The sequence below is a fragment of the Narcine bancroftii genome, chromosome 2 (genome assembly GCF_036971445.1).
Source record: "Narcine bancroftii isolate sNarBan1 chromosome 2, sNarBan1.hap1, whole genome shotgun sequence".
Taxonomy (NCBI): Eukaryota; Metazoa; Chordata; class Chondrichthyes; order Torpediniformes; family Narcinidae; genus Narcine; species Narcine bancroftii.
The window spans coordinates 308,792,887-308,812,524 of NC_091470.1; the positions used below are offsets into that span (position 1 = coordinate 308,792,887).

The 19,638-nt window shown below is 39.8% G+C and overlaps 1 protein-coding gene across 5 annotated transcripts in view; it reads right to left on the minus strand.

Annotated features, from left to right (window-relative positions):
• Nucleotides 1-19,638, minus strand: part of dtna (dystrobrevin, alpha) — a 438,543-nt gene that overhangs the window by 370,494 nt on the left and 48,411 nt on the right. The window lies entirely within an intron of this gene.

Sequence of the window (19,638 nt, forward strand, 5' to 3'; positions counted from 1 at the left end):
CTGTATCTGATTTACGTCTGGTTGTATGCGTGTTTTGCACTGAGGACTGGAGAACGCTCTTTTGTCAGGTTGTACTTGTACAATCAGAAGACTATAAACTTAACTTGACTTAATAGGAATCCACTATTACACTATCTCTAGTTGGTACCTGTACACAGTAAAACCCCTGGTATTAGGTAGATGCCAGATAAGTATATTTTACCATTGCTTGAGATATACTCTTATGATGGCCAACTAATATACCTGCATTAAGAATAAACAGTTTAAAAGACAAAAATACCATATTGTACTTCATGTTAATTTGCATTAATCTATCAACCTTAAAGCATTTTGCTTTATTTTCTGTCACATTCTTTGAAAACATTCAACCATCGCTCCATCTGCAGGTTCCTCCACCTCCATGGAATCATCCTAAGATGAACAGTAACATTAGGTAATTAACCCTCCCCCCAGGTTTACAGATAAAACACCTAATTGGGATGACTATTACTAAGCAGGGATAAGGAGAAACTTTAAGAGAGTTACCCCAACATCAACCAGCTCTTCATCCTGGGAGATGCCATTGCTGTTTCACACTTTATTCAAACATCTGCTATGAGAAAAGCACAACCAAGGCACTCCTCTTGCTGAATATCTGCTCCCATTTTCACCAAAAATTTATGTGTTACTCAGTTATTATTCTTCACTTATTATTTTATTCTTATTTATTTTAAATTTTAAAATTTACTTTCCTTGTTTTTGTTGCCACTTACTTGAAGTTCTGGTTGCTTGAATTCTGGATACTAGGGTTTTTCTGTATTGTCGTGGGTTGTGTGCGAGCGCAGTGAAAAGACTGAGACAACAGGCTCGAGTAACACAACTGCTTTCCTTTGAATTCTGTGCTGCAGCCCTTAACCTTGTGTCTTGCCCGTCCCTTGCGTTCCAGAGCTTGTGTCACGCTGATGCAAATGCGCATGTGCTCTTCCGGTCTGGACTGGAAGAGAAGGTCCTGCGATGCCATCTTTGCCGCGGCTGCCCCGCTGTCTGCGCGTGACAAATGGGGCCTGTTCATTGCTACAACTAAGTGTGTTGCCTAACAATTCCCCACCACCCCACACCCACTCCCAGAACCGGCACCAATGTGTGGAAGGTGAGGTTGAGGTTTGCTAACTTGGCAGACGACCCCTATGTACCGGTGAGGGAACCTGTACCGGTTATGACAAGTCCAGGTGGGCTGGTTTCAAGCGGTCCAGTGTGAACAGTTCCTCTTTGCCTTCAATGTCAAGGGTAAAGGTGGATGCATTCCTTTGCAGCAACTTGTAGGGTCACGCTTAGGGGCACTGAAGGGCAGTCCTGTGTGCGCCCTTTCACATGAATAAATACTTGCAGGAGGATGTCTGTGGGTAGTTGAAAGGTGGTTGACCATGTCGTGATGGTGGCAGTGTGGCGAGTGAACCCAATTTGTCTCACAGTCTCTTGAGGTCGACTGCAGTGTTGGTAGTTTGATTGGGTGCTGAAGGAAGGAACTAGCCCGGGTCAGCAGGGGTTTCACCATAGACTAGTTCAGCTGAGAATGCTTTGAGGTCCTTCTTCGGTGCTGTGCATGTCCGCAGGAGAACCCAGGGCAGTTTGTCTACCCAGTTGGGCTTCTTGAACTGTGCCATTAGTGCTGATTTCAGGTGACAATGGAAGTGCTTGACCAGCCCATTAGCCTGAGGAAGGTAGGCCATGGTGCGATTCAGCTGTGTGCCCAGGAGCTTAGAGAGCGCAGACCACAGGGCGGAGGTGAAATGCGCTCCCCTGCTGGTCGATATGTCTGCTGCGATACCAAAGCGGGAGACCCAGGTGCAGAAGAAAGTCGTGGCGCATGTATTGGTGGAAGCGTCCAGGAGTGGAATGACCTCTGGCCATAGAGTGAAACCTTTCACCACTGTGAGCAGGTAGTGAAACCCTTGGGAGACTGGCAAGGGCTGAAATATGTTGAGGTGGATGTACTGGAACCTGCAAGTTGGAGTGTCAAACTGCTGGACGTGGGGCTTGGTGTGTCACTGGACCTTTGCAGTGTTGCAGTCTGTGCAGGTTTTCGCCCAATCTGTGATTTGCTTGAGTAGGCAGTGCCAAACAAATCAGGAGGATACTAACCGCACTGTTGTTTGGATGGAGGGGGTGAGACAATCTGTGGATCGTGCCAAAAATCATTTTCCTCGATTGGGCGGGGATCTGCGGACGATTGTCATGTGGAGATGTCGCAGAGGACCGTAGTGCCATTGCCGTCCATTGGAGGTCCTGGAGCTGCAATCCAGTGACCACAATTCTAAAGCTGTGCATTTCAGGGTTGTCTTGCTGGCGTGAGCCAGGTCATGATAGTCATGCCTTGAGACAAGGCCTGGTGATAACGTTTTGTTTTCCAAAGAGATGGCGGATGGAAGTGGCTAAAAATTTGATCTCCTCAAGGCCGAATTGGCACTTTGCTGGATTAATGGTGAGGCCAAACTCTGCAAAGTAGCTGAAAAGCTGGTGAAGGTGTGTCATGTGCTCCTTGGGCATCCTGCTGGCTGCCAGGATATTGTCGAGGCAGACAAAAATGAAGGGCAAGTCTCTGCCGACCGCGTTCATGAAGCACTGGAAAGTCTGGGCTGCATTCTTCAAACTGAAGGGCATGTGGAGGAAATCGAAAAGGCTAAAAGGGGTGATGATGGTCTTCTTTTGGACATGGTCCAGGTGCACGGGGATCTGATGGTAGCCCCGCATCATGTAGTGCCATGGAGGAATGGCAGATGATGCTGTGTTCTTCCATGCATTTAAACTCTTCCTTGGCAAAGATGAATTTGTCTGGGGCTTGGTGATGTGTTCATGAATGCAATAGCGGGACTGTGGTCACGATGTGATGCTGGACGCCATGCTTTGACATGATGGCAGTGAACTGGGGGCATAGAATTGAGGGATAAAGCTAGTGAGGAGGTGACTGTATTGGCCATGTGGAGCCTCCACAGAAGTAAGCTGGGTGGATGATTCATTGCACAGTCTGGTAAGTCTCCGTGTGGACTAATTGTCTGCCCTGCAGGTCCACTCGTAGAAAGTGTGCCCGAAGGAAATCTGTACCTAATAGGGGCTTGTTCACCAGAGCCAGCATGAATGACTAATTGAAATTGGTCTCACTGAAATGTACAGGAATCCGCCTCTTGCTAAAAGTTTTAATGGCAGTGTTGTTGGCTGCGCGCAGGAAGGGGCCGTGGTGTCTTGTGCATGTCTTGAGTAATGTAAGGAGAATGACACTTATCTCTGCCCCTGTGTCCACGAGGAACCTGTGGCCCAAGATCCTGTCCCAAATGTGGAGAAGGTTGTTCAGTTGGACAGAAGCCACAGCCATTAACAGCAACTGGCCCCGTCGTTTCCTGGAAATGAGCATGGCTGGCGGCACCTGCACATTGATGCCCCCCAACACTGATGGTAAAAGCACTATTCTAGGTCAGGCCTTTCTGTCTTCTGGCAAGGTGGGGCCTCCTGCTCACATGGTGGACTGGACTTGAGCGTTGCCCTTGGTGGCAGCCTTGTAACATTGTTGGCTGAGTCTATGGTCTCATGCTTGGAGCGATAGAGAATGTTGTCTGCCCACGCCATAAACTTACATGGGTCACTGAAATCCGCGTCGGCCAATAGAAGTCTGATGTCTTTGGGCATCTGCTCGAGGAATGCCTGCTCGAACATGAGGTAGGGCTTGTGCCCTTCTGCCAGGGTGAGCATTTCATTCAGAAGGGCGGATGGGGTCCTATCGCCTAGGCCGTCCAAGTAAAGGAGTCTGGCGGCCCCTTCACGTCGTGAAGGTCCATACATGCTAATGAGAAGGTTTTTAAGAGCCATGTATTTACCTTCCTCTGGCAGTGCCTGGATGAGCTGACAATGTAGAAGTACCTTGTCAAATTGGAAGTTATCTGTTTGATCAGGAACTGGGCCTCCGCATGGCCAAACCAAGTGCGGGGCCTTTTCATCCAGAAATTTGGCAGCTTCAACGCTACACTGCCTATGGCTGTGGGTTCCATTGTCCCAAGTTTTCAGGATGTGGAGACTCATCAGGGTCACCAGTGTAGTTGGTTGTGCGCGAGTGCCACAAAAAGACTGAGACAACAGGCTGAGAGCTCGAGTAACACAACTGCTTTACTTTGAATTCTGCACTGCAGCCTTGAAGGCTGTGTCTCGACCACCCCTCACATTCCAGAGCTTGTGTCACACTAATGTAAGCATGCATGCGCTCTTCTAGTCTGGACCTGAAGAAAAGGTCCTGCAACACCACCTTTGCCGTGGCTGACCCGCTGACTGTGCGTGATAAGCAGGGCTGGTTCGCCGCTACATCTATGTGCGTCACCACAGTATACTGATTTAGAAAACTTTCCTGGGCACATTTTACAACCTCTAAGCCATTCAGCCCTTTTATAGTATGGGAGTCCCAGTCATTACGTGGAGAGTTAGAGTCACCTACTATCGCATCTTAGTTTCTTGCAGCTGTCTGCTATATCTCTACAGATTTGCTTCTCCAATTCTCTCTAACTATTGGGTGGTCTAGAGTACAATCCATTTATGTGATCATACTTTTCCCATTCCTCAGTTCCACCCATGTAGCCTCAGTTGATGAGACCTCTGATCTATTCTGTCTGAGCACTGCCGTGACATTTTACCTGATTAGAAATACAACCTCTCCCCCTTTAATCCTCACCCCTCCATCACATCTCAAAGAATGGAACCCTAGAACATTGACCTGCCAGTGCTGCCCCTCCTGCAAACAAGTTTTACTGAAAGCTACAATGTCACAATTTCACATGCAAATCCACATTCTAAGCTCATCTGCCTTTTCCGCAATACTGCTTGCACTGAATTAGACACAGCTTAGAACATTATTGAAAATAGACCATCATGCATAGCCTTTTGATTCCTATCTTTGTATGCAGTCTTAATATCATCTTTTTCCACTCCAAATCGACTATCTGTGTCCATGCTGACTATCAAGTTTTCTGCCTGGAGGCCAGTGCTGGTAGAGTTCCACAGGGATCTGTTCTGAGAACTCAGCTCTTTGTGATTTTTATAAATGACCTTGATGAAGAAGCAGAAGGATGAGTCAGTAAATTTGCAGATGATACGAAGGTTGGAGGAGTTCTGAATAGTGTTGAGGGTTGTCATAGGTTACAGACTGATATGCATATTTTGGCAGAACAATGGGAGATGTTGTTCAATCCAGATAAGTATGAGGTTATGCATTTTGGAAGATCAAACCTGAGGGCTGAGTACAGGGTTAATGGTCTGATACTTAACAGTATGGAATAACAGAGGGGCCTTGGGGTCCAAATACATAAATCTCTCAAGGTTGCTGCACAGGTTGATAGGACAGTTAAGAAGGCCTATGGGATGCTGGGCTTCATAAGTTGGGAGATTAAGTTCAGGAGTAGAGAGGTCTTATTGCAACTCTACAAATTTCTGGTGAGACCACATTTGGAATATTGTGTTTGGTCTGATCTCATATTGGAAGGATGTAGAAGCTACCGAGAGGATGAAGAGGAGATTTATCAGGATGTTGTCTGAATTAGAAAATGTCTTATGAAGCATGGTTAGCAGAGTTAGAACTTTTCTCTCTGGAAAAAAGAAAGATGAGAGGTGATTTAATAGAGGTCTGCAAGATTATGAGAGGCATTGATAAGGTAAACTGCCAGTGCCTTTTTCCCAGCGTGGGAATAGCAAACACCAGAGGACATCTGTTCAAAGTGAAGGGAGGATAGTTTAGGGGAGATATCAGAGTTGTGGGTGCCTAGAATTCCTTCCCAGGGGTGGTGGTGAAGGCTGAGATATTAGAGGCATTTAAGAGACCCTTGGACAGGCACATAGATGAAAGAAAAAAAAAGGAAAGTTATGAGGTAGAAAGGGTTTAGTTTTATTTTTGTAGGCACAACATTGAGGGCTGTAGGCACAACATTGAGGGCTGTAGGCACAACATTGAGGGCTGTAGACCTGTGCTGTGTTCTATGTTCTAACTGTGTTCGTCTATTTTCCAGCACTTGGCCTCTAGCCCTTATGTCTTAGTTATTCACACACTTATCTTGATACTACTTAAGTGATATGATGTTCCCCTCAAAACTGATCAGCAAACTCTAAGATTGGGGCCTCAAGACCCCAATGTGTAATTGGATCATGGATTTCCTCACTTCCAAACCATAATCAGTGAGGATTGGTAAGATCATCTCCTCCACAATCTCCATCAATTTAGAAGAGACCTTACCTGCTAATCAAGGGTTAAATCTGTCCACCTGCTAGGCTGATGTGTGGTTGGCCCTTGCAGCTGATGTGTGATTGGCCATCCAGGAGCTAATCAATGGTTAGATCTGCTCACAGGTGAGGCTGACACATAATTGGTCCTCACAGGTCAGATGGACAGGCCCTGCATTGAAAAAGCCTAACATGTGGAATCTTTTTCTATTTTGCTGGTGCCTAAAGACAAGGCTACAGATCACAGGTGGGTACTGGAGGTCACATTGTGATGGACCTGTCCCAGATCTTGAGCTGTGGTCAATGCTGGAAACCAGGCTCATTTGACATATTTGTTAGTTGTAATTAATTTACTGTTCATTAGTGTGATATGGTTGTGAGTGGATGGACATTGTTTAACCCTTGCATTCACAATCAGGAGTTGAGAATGTTGAGCTATGATTTATTTACACCCGATGTGTAGTTATTTGTATATTATTCAAGGTTAATCTGTGAGTGTGTGTCCTTTTGTGAATTCCTCTGTGTGTAAATAAAGACCTCTTTTTGTTGGTAACATGTGTTTAGCCTTGATTCTCTTTGAATCCATTGAACCTATTCTGAACACAGAATATGCTTATTTGTCTTCCCAAAGTGTATCACGTTTCAGCATTAAACCACATTTGCCTTTCCTCCATAGATCTTACCAGTCTATATATCATTCTGTAGCCTCAGAATATTCTCACTGTCAGCAGTACCAACAAATTTTGTGTAATTTGTGAACTTATTTGTCTTATTTTTCATTGTTAATGGATATAACAAACAATTAGAGTTCTAGCACTGATTCATGTATACCATTGCTTACAGCATCCAATCACAAAAACCTAACCCAACCTCCTATCAACAAGTCAATTTACCTTGGATTCATCAGCTCCAGCTTTCTCAACTAGATTCCCAAGTGGGATGTTGTAAAAGCCTTTATTATAGTCATCAAGTGCTCAGTCCTCATGAGGTATATTATTACATCTTTGAAAAATTCAAATAAATTTGTCAGGCAAATTTCAGATTTATTGTCAGAGTACATACATGACATCACATACAATCCTGAGGTCCCTTTTTCCTGCAGGCACAGTAGAATTACCTCCAATTGTAGTGCAAAAAAATTAAACTGTACATAGCATAAAACATGTAAACAAACAAGGAAATGTAAACAAACTGCAATACAGAAAGAATAAAAAGAAAATCAATAAAGTGAACAAGTCAGAGTCTTTAATTTAATCTCTGAATGAGAATTCTGATGGTGGAGGGTTAGCAGTTGTTCTTGAACCTGGTGGTGCAAGTCCCTCTTTCCTGATGGTAGCAGCAAGAACAGAGCATGTGCTGGGTGGTGAGGGTCTTTGATGATTCCTGTTGTTGTCTGACAGCAGCATTCCCTGTAGATGTACTCAATAGTGGGGAGAGTTTTGCCTGTGATGTCCTGGGCTGCATTCAGTACGTTTGGAGTGCTTTATTATCAGGTGTATCAGTGTTTCCATACCAAACCATGATGGAGCTGGTCAGCACACTTTCGACCATATCTCTGTAGAAATTTGCAAGGGTTTCTGGTGTCATATCAAACCTTCGCAAACTCCTGACGAAGTAGAGGTGCTGATGTACTTTCTTTATGATATTATTGGTGTGTTGGGTCCAGGAAAGATCCTTCAAGATAATGACTTCCAAAAACTTAAAATTGCTCACCTTCTCCACCTCTGATCCCCAAAGATCACTGAATTGTATACCTCTGGCTTTTCTTTCCTGAAGTCAACAATCAGCTTTTTAGTTGTGGTGATATTGAGTGCAAGATTGTTGTTGGTGCACCATTCAGCCAAGTTTTCAATCTCCATCCTGTATGCTGACTCATCCCCTTCCTTCATACAACCTACTAGCATGGTTTCGTCAGCAAATTTGTAGATGGTGTTATTGTAGTACCAAGCTATACAGTTATAGATGTAAAGTGAGTAGAGTAGGGTGCTAAGAAGCTCTGTGGTGCTCTTGTACAGATGGAGATTGATGAGGAGAAATTCTTACCAATCTTCATTGATTGTGGTCTGGAGGTGAGGAAATCCATTATCCAATTACACGGGGGGGTGGGGGGGGGCTGTTAACTCCAAGGTCTTGGAGTTTGATGATCAGTTTTGAAGGGATGGTGGTGTTAAATGCCAAACGTGGTTGAGAAAGAGCATCCTGATGTATGCAGCTTTGCTGTCCAGGTGTTCCAGGGCTTTGTGTAGAGCCAGTGAGAGGGCATCTGCTGTAAACCTGTTACTACAATAGTAGAACTAGAAAGTAACCATGTCACTGCTCAGACAGGAGCCGATATGCTACATCACAGCCTTTCAAAATACTTCATCACTGTTGATGTAAGAGTTATTGGTCGATAGGCAGGTTACTGCACTGTTCTTTGACACCAGTCTGATTGATGCCTGTTTGTGAGTATCATGCCCTGCTGGAGTGAGATATTGAAGATATCTGTGAATACCTTGGTAAGTTGGTCAGCACAGATTTTTAATATTCAGCCAGGTACTCCATCTGGACTGGATGCTTTCCTCTGATTCATTCTCCTGAAGGAAGCATGCACATCATCCTCAGATATAGACAGGATGGGATCACAAGGGGGCGTGGGGGTGCAGAGGGGTGATTCTTCATTGTTACTGTGGTCAAATCAATCTTAGAAGGCGTTGAGTTCCTCTAGGAGCGAAGCTTTGCCATCTGCTACTTTACTGGATTTTGTTTTGTAACAGGTTATGGCATTTAGGTCCTGCCACAGCTGTCGGGTGTCCCTTGTTGTTTCCATTTTCATCTGGAATCTCCACTTAGCGTGGGAGATGGCTTTCTGCAGGTCATACTTGCTCCTGCTATAATAATCTGAAATCTGGTTCTCAGCAGGTTCTGTATTTCATTATTCATCCAGGGCTTCTGGTTGGGGAAAATCCTAAATGATTTGGTGGGGAGATGCTCTTCCACAGCTGTTTTGATAATGTATGTGACAGCTTTGGTGTACTTGTTCAGATTCTCAGCAGAGTTTTTGAACATTGCACAATCCTCTGACCTGAGGAAGTCCTGTAATCGTTCTTCAGATTCTTGTGACCACCTTCTTGCTTCCTCTTAACAATTTTTTCTTTCTAGAACAGATGAATTCTGTTTCTTAATTTCCCAACCCCACCCCCCACCCCCAACAGACATTAGATGTGGAAGACTGTAATTACCTGGTTTATTCCTACTGGCCTCTAGATAAAGGGATCACTTAAGCTATTCCCCAGTCATCTGCCTAAGCAGGAAGAGAGGAGAATTAGGCTGTGATCATGTATCTGTCTTTAGATTCCAAGATTCCTTTATTGTCATGTAATAGTACAGAATATGCAATATGACACAAAATTGCCTTCTGCCTGCCATAAGAGTCACCATTAGTGTCACCCGGCACCCCTTACAGTAAGGAGAAAGAGAAGCAAAAGATGATCCCTTCATATTCACTGACTGTCTGTGAATTCTCCTTTAACACTCCTGCAGCCTATGCAGTTGCACAGACTCCTGTTGATTCATCGGCAACCCAGGCTGCAGATCCAAACCTCTGACACTTCTGTGCCTGAAGCCCTTAAAGAGCTTTTCAAGCCCTCAGCACCCTCAAATCAAGCCACCAATACTCAATTCCCATGAATGAGTCTCCAGCTGGTCCAGATCCCTCTGCAAGCTTTGAAAATCATTTTCGGTGTTCACAACACCTGCAATCTTAATGTCATCTGTAAACTTGCTGATCCAATTTACCACATTATTATCCAGATCATTGATATTGTTGACAAATGACAATGGTCCCAGCACTGATCCCTGAGACACATCACTAGTCACAGGCCTCGAATCTGAGAAGCAATCATCCACTACTACTCTTTGGCTTCTCCCATACAGACATTGTCAAATACAGTTCACTACTTCACCATGAATACCTAGTGCCTGAACCTTCCTGATTAACTTCCCATGTAGGACCTTGTCAAGGGCCTAAATAATGTAGACAAAATCCACAGTCTTTCCTTGTTTTCTCCTTGAAAAACTCTATAAGATTGGTTAAATATGACCTATCATGAACCAACCCATCTTGAGTATCCCTAATCTGTCCATGGCTATCCAAATAATTGTATATCTGATATCTTTAAACACCTTCCATTAATTTATCTACTACTGATGTCGCGCTCATCAGCTTATAACATTCAGGGTTATTTTTGGAGCCTTTTTTTAAACAATGGAACAATGTGAGCTACCCTCCAATCTTCCAGCACCACACCTGTAACTAAGGACATTTTAAATATTTCTGTCAGAGTCTCTGCAATTTCTACACTATAGAGCCAGGAAACAAAAATAAGACCCTCACGGTGCATTGGTCATCATGATTATACTTTTCCTCTCTTTTGAATGGATATCCTGACTTCCTTCAAGGATAGTACAGTACTCCTTTAATCAAGGACTATGCAACATCAAAAACCAGGGAGCTACTCCCTCTGTGCCGTGAACCTTCTGGCAATGACTGCCACCATATCTGCACCTTTCTTGATCAGGTACAGACTGGTTTCATGTCTTGCAGATTGAGTTTAATTGGTGCTAACCATTCATGAAATTGCATGTTTAATGTTGGCTGGACTCTGAAATCTATATCATGAATCAGAAGCAGGTATTTCATTTATCACCTACATTAGATTAAGCAGGTGATACATGCTCTATGACCTGGTGAACTGAAATCAACAACTTTTACATTTGAAAATATTGTTGTTGTACAGTACTTCTTGATGTAACAGTAGCCATCAATGAATTAATCCTGTTTTCGGAAGTAGACAGCTTAAATTTCCTTTCAGTTATTGATATCAGTAAAATCAACTTCTTTAAATACAGATATAACCAAAATTAATTGACAAACAAATAGATGCTTTTAGTTTGTAACAAATTGATCTCTCCACAGAATGTAGAGTGGATTCAGAGCATGTGCTTTAAAATGTAATAAAGCTGTTAACTTGATAATGGTTTTCAACGTCAGGCTCAGGCTCAGGTAAATTTAGCATGAAGTGAATCAGAGGTATATATACATTTCCAAAGCAGCTGGTGGGGCCCCACCATCTCTTGTGTAAATAATTGCTCTCCAGTTTCACCTGGTATTATTTGGCTGGATCGGGTTTTGACTTGATAAAGCTCAGCACCTGTTAACATTGTACAGAACACAAAATGCCTTCAGCCTCATTGGTGTTAAACAAATTTACTAAGCAGCACAGCTTTATTAGCATATGACACATAAGAAGCCTTACAGTCACTGGTTTCCAGTTGCCAGCAAAATTCAATCTTTGTCATAAAGTGATAGTACTTCAGGGTCCTCCTATCATTTGCATGAACTTCCTGCACAATTTGGTCTATTTCTAACATTGCCCTTGAGTTTTCTTCTTTCAACAAAATCCACAAGTAATCATTACTAAAGAATAACACTAACTTTTTCATTTCACATATTTATTAGTTTCCTCATCATGTGCCCCATACTAGTATGGGGCTTGAGTCGAAAGGATCCCACTCAGTTCTCTGAAAACCCAATAATCCCAGGACTCCATCTCATCCAAAATTTATTATTAATTATAATTAGTTCCACGGACCTTTACATTAAATTAAAAAAAAACACTCCACCTTTCCATCTCTTCTCATTTGCAATCTTAGAGTTGTATTTTCCCTTCATAAATGTCATACTTTGGTGTTTTGTTCTATGTTTTTAAAAAATTTCTTTGTTTGTTCTTGGTTTACTTTTTACTCCTATTTCTGAAGTTTATGATTTTGGTGGTGTTCAATATTTTGTTTTTAAGATGTATGTTTTTTAAAACTTGCCCTCATATATTTACCATGTTCATTACTTGATTGTCACCAAACACCTCAGAGCAAAAACATTTCTTCTTCACTACCCTAACTTTTTAACTCTCTCAATCTTTTCCTACTGTCACCTTTTTCAAAGTCGTCCATTTACTATATTTTTACAGTCCACCTTTTTTCTTTCCAACACAAATTTCTGTACATTTACCAACCTCTTCTGAATATTATTTTACCAGTCTGTGTAATTCCGTCTTCCACAGTTGGACTAACAAATACCTGAATTAAAGAATTTTTAAAGAGTCTTGAAAGTTTGTTCTGAAGTTGTCTGAATGTTAAAAGACTACAATAGCTGCTAATACAAAGAAATCGAAAGGACAGATTCAGAAGAAAGTTCCTTTGAAGAGTACGGAAGAAATGAGGCCTACTTACCAAGTGGAATCCATGGAATCGATTGGACAGCTACCTAAGCAGCAATGCAATCCAGCTCGCCTAAGAATTACCCCAGCGCCCTCACAAGACAACACCGGGCTTCCAATTTTTTCCTCTTGATCAGTGTGCGACGTCGAGCATGCTGTAGAGTTGCTGGAGTCTGCAGCATCGGGCCCGGTGTGTGACACCGCTGCGGGTCCTGGTGCATGCACGGGCCCCGGTGCATCCCAAGTTCATGATCTTTTTGACAGGGTGTGGGCTGTAAGTGAAGTTGGTTGGCAATGGGCTGATCATGTCGGGACTGGATCTGTAGGTATGCAGACCAGAAGTAAAGTGACAAAATTGTTGGTGGAATTAAAAGAACAGCAAGGGAAAGCCTCTTTGCAAACTGAAGCTATGGAAGAAGAATCATTGATTCCTACTGAAATGAGAGAAGGTCGGCCTCAAGGAGACACTAGTGAAACTACTTTTTATGCTGTTTTTACAATTTTGGAATCTATAGCTCATCAAATGGATAATGTGTCAACACAAATTAAAATATTTGTGAGGAAGTCTCTTCTGTTAAAAAAGATATTTCTGTTGTTAAAGCTGATGTCAATAGATGTTTGAATATGGTGGATACAGTTCAAGACAATTTTAAGAAAATGGAAGGTGCCTTTCAAGTCTGTAGAGAACAAAAGGAATATAATAAAGAAAAAATAGAAAAAGTGGAAAATTCTTTTGTTGGATGGGAAATTAAGAAGAAGGACTTATTGAAGAAAATAGACTCTTTGGAAAACCAAAGCCGCTGAAATAATGTCAAAATAGTGGGAATTCAGGAAGCAATTGAGGGTTCGGATCCAATAATTTTTTTTTTTTTTAAATGGATCCCTGAAGCATTGGGATTGGAATTTTTTCCATAAGGTTTGGAATTAGATAGGACACATAGAGCTTTGAGAAGTAAACCATATCCGGGCCAACCTCCGTGAGCTGTTTTGATTCGTTGTCTACGATATCAAGATAGGGAAACCATTTTGTGAGTTGCAGTCCAAAATGCACGTAGCTATCAGTCTCTGTTGATGGTACAGGGAAATAAGGTTTTCTTTTACCCAGATTTAAGTCAAGAAATTATTAAAAGGCGTAAAGAATTTAATTCTGTTAAAGAGGTGCTTTGGAGGAAGGGTTATAAATTTTCTTTTAGATACTCTGCAGTTTTGAAGATTGTTTATGGTAATTTCCAATCACAGTTTTTTGAGAGTGATCATGATGCTTTAATTTTTGCCAATTCCTTTCCAGACAGGGCTACTGAAAGGCACTCTTCACCTAAGAGAAAGACATCTGATAAGAAGAATGGGAATGGGAAGGCAAATATGTCAGAGTTTGATTGATATTGATGATCTGGAACAAACCTTGGGATTGAATTCATTGGGGCTGTAAACTGATTTAGACATAATTTTGTAGGTCCTGTTGGAGGGGATGGACGTCGCTGAAGCTTTTGGAAGTCATCCGCCACCTGTGGGGGGGATTTTATTTCTTTCCACACCCATTTAAGCTTTTGTAGTTTCTACTGATCTTTTAAAAAAAACTTTTTTCTATTTTTGTGTAATCTTTATTTTGTTTGGGGAGGGGTTTAGTGGTTGTTTAATTTAGGGGCTATTTCGCAAGAGAAGCTTCATTTTTTTTATTAAGGAGAGGGTTCTTTTGTGGATTGAAGGAATAGAAGGGTTTTTAAAAATTCTGATAGCAATGTCTAGTTTGAATTTTGCAAGATTTAATGTTCAGGGCTTAAACAATATGATTTAGCGTAAACGTGTTTTAACTTATAAAAAAAAGACGAAGGTGGATATTGCTTTTTTGCAGGAAACTCGTTTAACTGAAAAAAGAACATTTAAAATTGAAGAGAGACTGGGTCGGTCATGTAATTTCTTCTTTTAACTTGAAAGCACGAGGAGTGGCAATTTTGATTCACAAGAAAATACCATTTGAACTCTAATCTTTGGTAGAAACAGCTGGTAAAATTTTAACGATTAACTGTAAATTGTTTGCTGAGTCATGGTCCTTGTTGAATGTGTATGCGCCTAATGTTGATGATGAACAATTTGTGTCTGAAACTTTTTAAACTCTGAGTCAAGCTAAAGAAAATATTTTGATTGGGGGAGATTTCAATTGTGTATTAGATCCATTATTGGATAAATCTCTGAAAACCTTGAAAAGATCAAAAGCAGCAGCCCAATTGGTTTCCTTGATGAAAGATTTAAATTTGATAGAGGTTTGGAGAAGATTAAATCCTACTGAGAAAGATTTTTCATTTTATTCTCCGCGTCATGATTCATTTTCAAGGATTAATTTATTTTTGGCATCAGCACATTTGCAATCTCATTTTACTCAAGCTGAATACAAGAGTAGAATAATTTCTGACCATTCATTGTTATTTATTTCTTGTGTTGGGCCAGAAGTTACTCAATCAACTTTTAGGTGGAGGTTTAATGCAATGTTATTGAAAACACTGGAATTTGTAAAATTCATTGAGGATCAAATTGCTTCTTTTCTGGATTTGAATAGGAATACAGTTCAGAGTAATTTACTTTATGGGATGCTTTGAAGGCATTTTTACATGGTCAAATATTAGCTATGCATCAAAAGAAAAGAAGAAATTTTTGGTGAGTCAGTTTTTGGAAAAACAGATAGCTGATTTGGAAAAAGAATTTCAGAGGAATTGTACGGAGGATAATAAGGCAGTTTTAACTAAATTGAAGTTACAATATAATACATTACAAACATATCAATATGAATGTTTGATTCAAAGATCTAAGCAATGCTATTATGAGTTAGGGGATAAAGCCCATAAAGTTTAAAAGTGGCAATTGAAAACATAACAAGCATTGAGAACTATTAATGCTGTGAGGAAAGATAACTCAGTTACTTTTAAATATTAGAAAATTAACAACCAATTTTTAAAATAATTTTACCAGAAATTATATGCTTCTGAGGGAGTTTGAGATGATGGTTCCATTGAATCTTTTTTGTCAGATTTAAACTTGCCAATATTAGGGAAAGATGATATGAGGAAACTAGACTCTCCTTTGATAGATTTATAAATAAAGGATGTTATTCAACAAATGTCTAAAGGGAAGTCTCCAGGAGATGATGGATTTATTGCTGAATTTTATAAAGTCTTCTCTATTTATGGATGTCCTTCAGCAGGGAACACAAGAACAAGCTTTACCAGATTCATGTTTGAGTCTAATAATAATAATGGTAATACCAAAAAAAAGATAGAGACCCTTTGAATGTAGCTTCATATTGGTCAATTTCTTCATTAAATGTAGATTATAAAAATAATAGCAGAATTATTGGCAAATAGACTTGCTAAATATTTACCACAATTGATACATGCTGATCAGCCTGATTTCATTAAAAATAGGTATGCCTCTGACAAATATTCTTCGAGTGATTTCGCTGCTCAATGCTTCACGTCAGCAAACCATCATACCAATGGTAGTTGCTCTAGATGCTGAAAAAGCTTTTGATCGAGTTGAATGGAATTTTTTATTTAAAGTTTTGGAGAAATATAAGTTTGGACCCTTTTTTATTGGTTGGGTGAAGGCATTATATAATAATCCAGTTGCTAGGGTGGTGACAAATGGTCAAACCTCTTTTTTAATTATCGCGTTCAACTCATCAAGGTTGACCCTGGTCGCCAGCTCTATTTGCATTGATCATCAAATCATTAACCTCAAGCTATTAGGCAGAATGAGAATATTAGAGGTATAAGGATAGCAGATGACGAATATAAGATTAATCTATTTGCTGATGATGTTTTGATATATTTAACTAATCTGAAACAATCTTTAATTTACTTGCAAGAATGTCTAGAACAATTGTCAGGATATAAAGTGAATTGGGATAAAAGTGAAATATTACCAATTTCTGAGGCAAATTACGATCAGTGTAGACAAATTACTAAATTACGTTGGACTGATAAAATCAAGTATTTAGGTATAATGATTGATGTAAATATTCAATCATTGTACAATTTAAATTATGTACCATTAATGAGAAAGATCAAAGTGGATCTGATTAAGTGGAAGGATTTACCTTTGTCATTAATAGGCCGAGTAAATTGTATTAAGATGAATATTTTTCTGTGAATTCACTATCTTTTTCAGTCGATTCCTTGTTTACTTCTGAAAATTTTTTTCAGGATTTAAATAAATTAGTACGAGAATTTTTATGGAAGACAAAATTAGCCAGAGTAGCGATACATAAATTGACTTGGAAATACGCTTTGAGAGGTTTACAATTACCTCATTTTCCGAATTATTATGAAGCAGCTCAATTAAGATTTATTAACCATATGCTGAATGTTTTGTATCCCCCTAGCTGGACTAGGGTAGAATTGGCTGGTATTTCTGAACATTATTCACATCAATTTATATTTAAATGGAATTCTGTTTTATTACAGAGATATAATATATGGATTTTAAAATATTTGTTAGAGATTTGGACTAAAAGGAATTTATTGATAGGTTCAAAAGGTAAAATATTGGTTCAAGCCCTAATATTATCAAAATTAATTGATTCATTTTTCATTCAATAATAGATTTTTTAAGAGAATGGCAGTTTAATGGAATAAAGTCGTTGCAGGATTGTTTTGAAGAGGGTAAATTTTTATCATTTAATCAACTTAGAGAGAAATTTGGAATTTGTTTGACTATTATCAATTTAGAGCATTAGTGAAAGATAATTTTGGAAGAGAAATGAAAATTCCTAAGTTAATGAAATGTGAGTTTATGATTCTTCATTCTTTAAATAAACGTTTTATTTCTGAGATGTATGCGTTGTTGCAAGACACTATGGATAAAATAAATTTAGATAGATATAGGATTAAATGGGAAAATGATTTAATTTGTGATATTAATCAGGCCGATTGGGAGACAATGTGTTTTGATGGTGTGACTAAATTGCTAAATGTAAGATATAGTATGATTAATTACAATTTTTTTCACCAGTTATATCTAATGGCTGAGAAATTTTTAAAAATATATGAATTTAGTAATTTAGAGTTGTGTTTTAGATGTGGATTATGTGTCGGAACACATTTACATTCAGTTTGGCTTTGTGATAGGGTTCAATCATTTTGGCATAAAAGTAGGGAATTTCTTCAAAATTTGTTTAAGATCCAATTTTTGTTAGATCAAAAAAAATTTTTGTTGGGTTGTACTGCTCCACTCATGGATTTGGGGTTAGATAAGTTTCAGACAGCATTTTTCCGTTTAGCATTGGCTATAGCATGTAAATGTGTTGTGATTTAATGGAAAGACGAAGTTGAGATAAATGTAAATCATTGGCGTAATCAATTGAGGTTATTTATATGGAGAAAATAACATACAACTTGCATGATAATTATGACTTTTTTGTTAAGATGTGGTCCCCTTATTTGAAATGTATGAATTCAGTAATATCTTAAATTGTTGTACATGTTTCTTTTATTTTCTTAATGCTTCCCTTGTGGAGTTTGATGAGGGTGGATGGAAGTGGGTGGATTAGTTGTAGTTTTCATTTTTATATTACGAACTTTGTAAAAGTTTCTGTTTTGAAAATATTAAATAAAGTTTAAATAATAAAAGCTGAAAATACAGACTGTAAATTGAACCACAACTACACTCGGTGCACAAAGATATTGTTATTTTTAATTCTGGCATCAATTAAATTTTGAAATTAGTTAAAATCATGTACAATGGTGGGGTGAACTGCACTAATCACAGTGGAACTGTACTCCATGCAACACAGCTGCAAATTCTCCTCACTCTGTTCATTTTCAGAGTCTGAGGTTTGCTGGTGAAGTCAGTATTTTATTACAAATCCCTAAATGCCATTGAGATGTGCCATTTAGTCACCTTTGTGAACTCCTTTTGGCCTTTGTATTCTCACTGTGCTGCTGGATAAAGAGTTCCAGGATTTTGACCCAGCAACAGCGAAGAAATGGCAAGGTTTAACCCCACCCCCACCCCCACACATTGTATGACTTCGAAAGAGCCTGCAGATGGTGTCTTCTCAAGTCCTTGCTGCCCAAGGGAATGAGTTTACAGTGGTGAATATGATACCATCATGCAGGTTGCATGGTGTTGAGCCTTCAAAGAATTGTTGGAGCAGTTGTGCATTCCATTTGATCTTGGCTTGTGCCTCATGAATGGTGGAAGAGAAATGAAACTTCAAGAGTTGAGCCCTTGCTGCAGGACACCCATTTACAACATTTCAGTGGCTGGTTCACTTGGTGATCAACAAAAAGATGTCAGTGGATTCAGTGATGCTAATACTGGATTCTTATAATAAGTAATAATTACCTGGCACATTAGTGGCAGGAATATAACTTAATGTGCAGTATTCCAAGAAGCATGACAATCAGACAGAAGCAACACACATTATGGCAGCCATCAAAGATAAAGGCTGCAGACCTCACAGATTCAAAGAAATGGAGATCAAATTGTTAGTGAATAATATGCATGCTGTAAGAGAGATCCTGTGGGTTGAAAGACAAAAGGCCTATCTGAGCCACCATTGACTCCTCTAGGAATGACAATTTTGGATGAAGAAATCAATAGTAAAATATTTCATTATCTTACAAGGTAAGTCACAGAAATTATTCGTATGTAAAAACTTGTGCATCCACCAACACACATGCAAACCATTCGCCTATACACACATCTCAACCTTCTCCCTTTCCCCAACTTTAGTCTAAATCCTCCAACAGCCATGTATAGCCCAAGCTTCCAAAGGTAGAATGATAAAAATGTTTTTAATTTCTTCCATTACGTCAAACCGGTGAGGAAATATGAAGTCCATTGTGGAGGGTAGGGTAAGCGAGATGCTGATGGAGAAAACACTTTTTGTATATAATGCTGAGGTGAGAATCCTCACAGATAGTGGAGCACCAGAAGCAAAATCACCTCTCAAGAAGAGTCTGCATACAAAATTGGTCAGCTATGCTCATGAACAATTTTTCATTTTTATTGCAATGTCACCTTCAAATCATGTGTAATGCAGCATCATATAAGTGTTATGGGTTTAACTTTATGCAGTAAAATACAGAATTTATTTTTTGCAGATTATGAATAAAGACATCCAATTTACATTCTATTGCCCCTCCCTCCCTCCCCC